Source organism: Camellia sinensis, chromosome 2 (genome assembly GCF_055761805.1).
Source record: "Camellia sinensis isolate YWXY chromosome 2, ASM5576180v1, whole genome shotgun sequence".
Taxonomy (NCBI): Eukaryota; Viridiplantae; Streptophyta; class Magnoliopsida; order Ericales; family Theaceae; genus Camellia; species Camellia sinensis.
Window position 1 is genome coordinate 157,516,479 of NC_138962.1, and position 9,229 is coordinate 157,525,707.

The following is a 9,229-nucleotide window of genomic DNA, read 5'->3' on the forward strand; positions in this document are numbered from 1 at the left end:
GACAGAAAACAAGACCGCAGCCTCAACAGATTCGCCTAGTAGCAAATCAAACTCGCCAAGTGCTCCCAACATCACCCATTCCCGGATGGCTATACAAGCTACATCACTAATGGTTTTCCTACTAAGGGCATCGGCCACAACATTGGCCTTTCCCGGATGATAATGCAACTCAAAATCATAATCCTCGATGAACTCCATCCATCTCCTCTGCCTCAGATTCAAGTCTCTCTGTGTAAACAGATACTTCAAACTCTTGTGATCCGAGAATACCTCGAACCTCTCACCATAAAGGTAGTGCCGCCAGATTTTCAAGGCAAAGATCACAGCTGCTAACTCTAGGTCGTGTGTGGGGTAATTCTTCTCGTGTATTTTCAACTGACGTGAGCCATAAGCTACCACTTTTCCCTCTTGCATCAACACACAACCCAAACCCTCTCGTGAAGCATCACAATAAACCGCATAACTCAACCCTCTCTCCGGAATAATCAACACCGGAGCGGTGGTCAATCTAACTTTCAACTCTTGGAACGACTTTTCACAAGTTTCACTCCACACAAACTTGACTCCCTTCTGAGTCAGTCTAGTCAACGGTGACGCTAACCTGGAGAAATCTTTCACAAACCGACGGTAATACCCAGCTAATCCCAGGAAACTGCGGATCTCAAACACACTCTTAGGCTGTGCCCAATCTTGCACTGCCTCAACCTTGGATGTATCAACAGACACCCCTTCCCCGGATATCACGTGGCCTAAGAATTTGACTTCCCTCAGCCAGAACTCACACTTCCCAAACTTGGCATACAGCCTATGGGCTCTAAGTAACTCAAGCACCACTCTCAAGTGTGCCTCGTGCTCCTCCTCAGAAGACGAATAGATAAGGATATCGTCCACGAAAACAACCACAAATCGGTCTAAGAACTCCCGGAAAATCCGGTTCATCAAGTCCATAAAGACTGCCGGTGCATTGGTAAGCCCGAATGGCATCACCAAAAACTCATAATGGCCATACCGTGTACGGAATGCCGTCTTAGGAATATCTTCCTCCCTGACCCTCAACTGATGGTAACCCGATCTCAAGTCTATCTTAGAGAAACAACGGGAACCCTTCAACTGGTCAAACAAATCATCTATACGGGGCATAGGGTACTTATTTTTAACCGTAGCCCGATTCAACTTCCGGTAGTCTATACACAATCTCAAGGCACCATCTTTCTTTTTAACAAAGAGTGCCGGTGCTCCCCACGGTGAAACACTAGGGCGAACAAAGCCCTTATCGAGCAATTCCTGGAGCTGAACTTTCAACTCAACTAACTCTGCTGGAGCAAAACGGTAAGGTGCCATAGAAATCGGCGCCGTACCAGGCACTAAATCAATAGAGAACTCTATCTCTCGGTGAGGTGGCAAACTAACAAGATCTTCGGGAAAGACATCCGAATACTCACAAACCACCCTCGGTAATACATGCTGGGTCTCACCACTCTCACCACTCTTAAAGCTAGCAAGTAGACTACTAAGTTCACTTCGCCCTCGCGAATCATACCCCGGTGGCAAAACACTACCAACCCGGTCTCCCAAGAAATGGAACCACTCCCCGCTCAAGGTACACAATGTAACCCTCTGGCGGTAGCAATCAATAACAGCCCGGTATGACGATAACCAGTCCATACCCAAAATAACATCAAAACCCTTCATGGGCATGACAACAAACGGAAAAGGAAGCCTATAGTCGGCGACCTCTATATCACATCCTCTAACACCCTGTTTCAGAATCAACTCACCACCCAAAGGCGATACCACACAAATAGGAGATGCTAACTGTGCTAACTCCAATTCCAAAACAGATGCAAATGCAGCAGATACAAAAGAATGAGATGCACCCGTGTCTATCAACACATTAGCAACTGAGTTGCAAAACAGAAAAGTACCTCTCACTACTGATGGAGCCGGTACTAAATCCTGCGCGGTAACAGCATACACGCGCCCCGTAGGCCCCTGGTCTACCTGCTCACCTCTCGGAGCAAAAGACTGCTGCACAGACTGGGATGACGAAGCTCCCGGATTGGCCCTCGAGGCCTGCACAGACTGAGCTGGCTGAAATCCCTGCGTCTGCCTAGAACCAGACGCTCCCGAAGTGGCACTCAACTGTGGGCAAAACCTCTTCATGTGCCCAGGTTGTCCACACTGATAACAAGTCAAGAGCTGCCCCCTGCCCAAACTCTGATTCTGCGGTCTAGCTGAAGAAGAAGCAGCTTTCTGACCCCCACCCTTCTGCGGGCAAACAGATACCTTGTGACCCAGCTGGCCACACTTGTAACAGGTGAAATCCCCCTGACCACCTCTCCCGGAGCCTGCACTCGGCACTGGGAAGGTCGATCTAGCAACACCACCCTGCGACTGCTGAGGGTTATAACCCTTCTGTCTCCTGCCATCATTCTGACTATCCTGGCTCCTCTTGGAGCCTCTCTGACCCTCATCCTCCTCCTGCATCATAAGCTCCATATGAGCTGCAGCGTCCACTAGGTGTCTATACTCTCGAATATAAGACCCACCAATTCTCAACTTGAGGCCCCGCCTCAACTTCCGCTCAAACTCATAGCAACGGCGTTCCTCAGACGCCACTAGTTCAGGTGCAAACCTAGACAGACTGGTAAAAGTAGCCTCAAACTCGGCCACTGACAAGCCCTGCTGATTAAGCCGGCTAAACTGATCCCTCAGCTTCTCCCTAGCTGCTGCTGATAAAAACCTCTCCTGAAAAGCATTCACAAACGCCTCCCAAGTACCACCAACACGAGCTTTCTCGTACTTCCACCATTGACCCGCATCTCCCTTCAGTTGAAAGGATGCCAAGGTCACATTCAGTGCTCCGTCCTCGATGCCAAGCATCTCAAACGTCTTCGTTGTCTGTTCGAGCCATTCATCTGCCTTAAGCGGCTCTTTAGGATCCCCGATAAACTCGTCCGGATTACACCGGAAGAACTCCCTCTTCAAGAAGGAAGGTCCTGTCTCAGCTGCCTGATTCCCAGCTCTAAGAATACCCAAAGCTCCTGCTATCTCTCTGGCCAAGGCACCCATAGCCTGCTGACCTACTGGCTCGGCCACATTGGCCTGCCCAACTCCCTCCTGCACTGCCGGAATCTCACCCTGTAACGGTACTTCCTGCCTCGCAGGTCTACCACGCCTAGCACCTCTTCCTCGTCCTGACATCCTAATAAAGGCAACACAGAACGTTAGCACATTCATAAATGTGCCGAAACTAAACACTCACGTCCTAATGCCTGGACAACTGTAATTCACTCCACATAAGCACATAAACACATAAGCACTTACGAATTTCATTTCCGGATAATGATAGTCCCGAGGCGTTACTAGAGTTCCGGTTAGAAACAGCGTTGATCAAGTGCTTTTCCAACAAGACTCCCAGAAACTCAAGGATCCGATCAACATCCAAGAAATTAAATCCCATACCCACATAGTCACATAAGCATGTTATCAAATAAACACATAGCATATGGTACTACATCTACGTCTCTATCAAGCGAGACAAACCCATTGTGATCCTAATCACTTCCCACGTACCCAAAGTATTCGAACCCGGTACGCTCTGATACCAAGTTGTAACACCCTCAAAATAATAACATTAAACTAACCACATTTCTTTATTTCATTGAGTTTCATTACATAAGTATTACATGTTAACATCAAAACAAAATGCCCTACGGGCTTACAGCTTTCCAAGTTAACACTTGGTTACAACAAAAGAGTACTAACTCGTTTACACATTAAGCCCTTGGCTTGAAGTTACATGTAATACATCAAAAGTAAAACAACTACACTATGTCCGCCTCTAGCCTCCCAAGCTATGTCCTTGGAGGTGGCATGCTTCCTGTACCTGAAAATGATATTCCCATATAGGGTGAGCCACAGCCCAGTAGAAATACACTAAACCAACCATGGACAATGACTAAAACATTAGCAATTGATAGTTGGTCAACACTGATACAATCACATAAATTACATATTTATGTCAACGACTTACAAGTCCCAATTACTTTTCATTTTCCCTTTTTCAACAGATAAGCATGCTAGCTCTATCATCATTTCCACAGATAAGTATAAAAAAAAACTATATCTCACATTCAGATAAGCATAAAAGCTATATCCACATTCTCAACAGATATGTATATCAACAATATCCACAGATAAGCATACAAGCTGTATCCACACTCTACAACAGATATGTATATCAACAATATCCACAGATAAGCATACAAGCTGTATCCACACTTCACAAAGATAAGCATATGAGCTCTATCTTCACTTCTCTAGACAAGCATATGAGCTCTGTCTACGGAGTTCATCCCCTATCCCCTCCCAATACCTATCCGGTTTAGAGGTACATCCCCTATCTTCCCCTAAACCGCGGAGTACATCCCCTATCTCCTCCTCTACACATAACGTATATAAACACATTGGTTCTATATACAATCATACAATACACACAATTAATGTATTCTATCAACCGTCAAGTTCCATGACAAATTCCATTGATTAGTTTCCGTTTACCTAATCATCATGCATTGTCGACAACAATCTCGACTATCCTCCACCGATAGCCCAAAGCAGTTATTTCTAAAACAGAAAATAAATGCACAAATGGATATTCAATCAACATTTCATTTCCTCATTTCTCACCAATTAATTATCCCAATTAATTAAACAATGTAATTAGGCCATTTTCCATAATTACCATTTCAACCCTTAGGTCCCATTTTCATCAATGATTCAACAATCATACTATTTTTCTATGCCAAACATGCATCTAGGTTTATTATGAATAAAACCCCAACTGTTGTAAAATTACACAAAAGCCCCAAACTTTCACAAATTTACCAAACCAAGCCCAACATCTCAAAATACCAAAATTTAAAGACAAAACCCATAGAGAGGAGTAGGTTATCCCTACCTCAAATTCGGAGTCCCAAAGGAGAAGACGACAAAACCCAACGTGCTCCAAAACTTGAGATTTTCAGATTAAAATGAAGCCCTCGACGATCAACAACTTTTTTGTAAAGGCCAAAGGTGAGCAAATCACTCTTACTAGATCAAAACCTAGAGAGAAGGTAGTATCTAGAGTGAGAGGCTCAACAATGGAGTTTTTGAAAAAGTAGGAGAGAGAAGAGAAAGTGAAAAAGTGATCCAAAAGTCGGATCTCGGATTTGTATAAAAGTCTCCCCGCTCGAGCGTCCAAACCCTAGCTCGAGCGTCACTCACAGACTCCCGCTCGAGCGACCAAACTCCAGCTCGAGCGCCGGATACTCACTCCCAGAACTTTTACAGAACCAGGTCTCCGCTCGAGCGCCAGTTCACCCGCTCGAGCGTCACACACAACACTCCCGCTCGAGCGGTCAATCCCACGCTCGAGCGTCCAACACTGCACAGGAAATACTGGAAGGGTGTATTCCCCGCTCGAGCGCCAACACCTCCGCTCGAGCGTACAGGCCAAAAATCTGGGCAACTAGTTTTGGTTTCTAAACTCAACCAACCTGAAACAAATCCGTCCAACACATCCTATAACTCAAATACGAAGTAAAAAGGATGCAAACAAGATAATAATCAACTACTAACATCCACGGACACATGTCCGGATCACTGTACAACAAGGGTAAACCCGGGATCGCTATATTAACAATACACACGTGATTCTGAAGCTTGTGCTTGGAAACTACTGGCTGCTGCTGTAAGCTCTGTTTAGCTTTGCCTGAGTTGCAGCTGCGCTGCTGTGGGAACTTGAGCAGGGTTTGATCTGTTATAGTAGGAGTCACTGTTTGATCTGTTATAGTAGGAGTCACTGTAGGAGCTGCTGCTTGAGCTTTGAGCTTGAGTCGTATCAATAATATTGTTTTTGTGGTACTGGTTTAGTCTATAATATGCTTTTATATATCTCTTCTCCATTAAAAAAGAAAAAGAAAAAAGTTGTCTATGACAATAGTAAAAAATGTGGACAATGGCATCTCTGAATGGATTGAAGGTTGTCATCTTTTGTTTGATTTATTCTATGCTGACTACTCTTCTTAGGGTTGCTGAAGTATAAAGAGGAAAGGGTCGCCTGGTACATGAAGCATTCTCTTACCAAGTGTGATGTGTGGGTTTGAGTCTTCTGATTATGGTATGTATCTATATTATTTTTGGAGTACAGTGGAATTTTGGTTTGAGCTGTCGAATTTAAGGGTAGTATATTGAGGTAGGTTTTTTTGTCGTAAAGGGGGTAATCAACTTCTTCATAGAAGTAGGAAAAGGCTATTATATTCCTCTGTTGTAAGTTGGGGCGTTATCTATTCATAAACACCAATTTTCCTTTTTCTTTTTTCTTTTTTTTTTTGTTTTAGTTATGCTAGGGACCCCAATATTCTACCAAATATTTTATCAAATCTCTTACATGGGTGTGGAACCCACACACTTGTGGATTTGTGTGAATCCCACCTCATGTGAGACGTTTGGTAAAATATTTGGTAGAATATTTGGGATACATAGCATTTCTCTTTTTGTTTTCCTTTTCCTTTCATGTGTAGGATGTCAATTGGGGCATTATCTACTCATAAACATCATTTTTCCTTTTCCTTTCATAGGTAGGGTGTCAATTCTTCATCTTTGTTTTTTTTCCAACATGAAAGTATAAGCTTGCCCTCTCCTGTTAAGTCTGACTTCAGGCCCATTGACACTAATCTATATGGAAGGCGCAAATCTAGTGACACTAATCTATATGGAAGGTACCAACTTATTACCAAAACAGCTAACCCTTATTGGCAGACCTTAGGTGGGCTTCACTCACAGATTTTGTTAATCTTCTTTTTTCCTATGATGATGCATGAGAGAGCAAGAAAGCCGTATGGGATTCATATGTGCAATCACCATGTATGTGAGAGAGCAAGAAAGAGCTACTATGGGGATTCATATGTACAACCGTGTCAAGCATTGGCAGTAGGTGGGTCAACATAGCCTGAAGGAAAATCTCTGAAGGATAAAATGGTGGGCCTAGCGCTTTTCTTATCAAACTTCTGCAGTACTCTCCTCTGCGCCAGCTGCTTCCAATGGCCCCCCTTCTCTGCCTTGAGAGTGTCTTTGGCAATGGATGAAAACCCATCATTATTTCCCACATCTTCACCCAAATCAAGGCTGAGAATGGATTCTGTGATGGAGATGATGAGGCAGCAGCCTGATCAAGAAATGGATTGCCAAAGGGATTTGTTGGATCGTGCCCTATCATCATGGGGTGTTGCTGGTGTTGGTGTTGGTGTAGGTGTTGGGGCATGGCTTCCATCTGCATACCAGTTGGGGGTGCTATGTTGTTTGAAGCATAAAATGTGTCTTGGTGGCGGGTATATGGAACAACCTCCAAAGGACTGTCCACCTGTAGCGCCATTTGGTGGTAGTAGTTTTCATCGTTGTTTGTGCTTGTTCTTATTCTTGCTCTTGCCAATGTATCATCATATAAACTTTCTAGGATTAGTTTGTCCAGTCCAGCACCCTGTCAACCAAATCACAGGTCATAGTAACATTTTGAAAATCTGGAGAGAGAGAGAGAGAACTTGAATTTAAGGATTCTAAATTAATTTTTTTTTGATCAGCAAAGGAAAATTTCATTAACAGCATAAAATTAAGAGTACAGGAAGATGAGGCGCACCAAGAGAGATTCGGAAGGTACAAACTACCCCTACTACTGCTACTCGCGCCCAAACAACCAGCCCCCTCCGCCTCACACTTTTTTATACATAGAATAAAAATAGAGGTTAAGAAGAACTTAACATAAAAACAGAGGATAACAGCCTCACTAACAATCCCCACAAAATACAAGTAAAACACTGAGCAGAACTGAGCTGAACACTACCCACTTGATAACAACCTCACACTTCTTATATTGCACCCACTGAGCAGCACACTACTTATTCCCAACCCCCCGAGATCAAAAACACTACTTATATCCATTGCAATCTAATACACCCAAGGACAAATACCCAATCTACAAACACCACTGCACCCTGCACACTACTTATCAGAAACACTACTTAACAGAAGCACCCACTGCACACTGCAATCTAATACACCACACACTACAAACACCCAACCTCACACACCCATTGCACACTGCTATTACAGCTAAACATTTCCATCCTTTAAAAATCTCTCTTTGTCCTTACGCTCCAGCTCAAGAATCTTCTCAACCACACCCTCTTCTTGCCCACAGAAATTAATACCCAATTCTTTCCCTAATTTGACAGTGGCCTGCGCTTCCTTGAGGAGATAGCTATGCGAGCTTGATACACCCTCGGACACTGCTGCTGGCCTGAAGATAATGGACTTGGAGGGAAGCCTACCGATAGCTGCAGATTGGTGACCGTAGAGTCGAGCAAACCGAGAAAAACCTTCCATCTGAACCTTCTTTTTCCCAGCTTTCTTGGCCGACCGATTTGGGCTGAGGAAAGGAGCAGGACTATGAACATTGCCTTGATTGCTTGACCCATTTGAACCAACCGATAAGAGAGGCCCGTGTAATAAAGACTTATCACATGCCCTGTTACCTTGATGTTCAACTGGCATACGAATAGGTCCTTGAACTAAAAGCTCATTATACGGAGGGCTCAAGGCAACTTCCAGATTAATACCAGGCCCAAACCCACCTGGCGATCCGCTGAGACTTTTGAACAAACCAGCTTCAGAAGCGTGCTCGGCACACCTCAGTGAATGGTCATTTCTCTTTGGACAGGGTGCACACTCCTCCATCATTGCTGCTTTCCCACCTATTCCATTAGGTCTGCTGGCCGCCACATCACCACATGTCTCCTCAACAACTGTGCCCACCATCTCTCTACTGTTGCATTGAGGAAGCTCCTTCCTTTGAGCCACTTCAATGGAGGAAGGCACCGCATCATCAGACAAGGCAAACTGATTTGGCACTATATCAACATCGTCCTTCCTCTTGCATCCCCCATCTGTGAAGTCATTTTCCTCAGCTCTGCTTAAGTCCACTTTGGAGCTGCTATTACAATCACCCAGCCCGATTTTTCTCACCCCATTACCCTCCACTGGATTAGCAAAATGGTCTTCACATACAAAAACTGGGTGTAATTTACCCTTGCACTCCAGATGAATGGTTTTGTTAATGAGCTCCATGCATGTTGTAACCACTTTAATTCTGGAATAGGAAAATGACTTTGGTTGGCTAAGATCACCC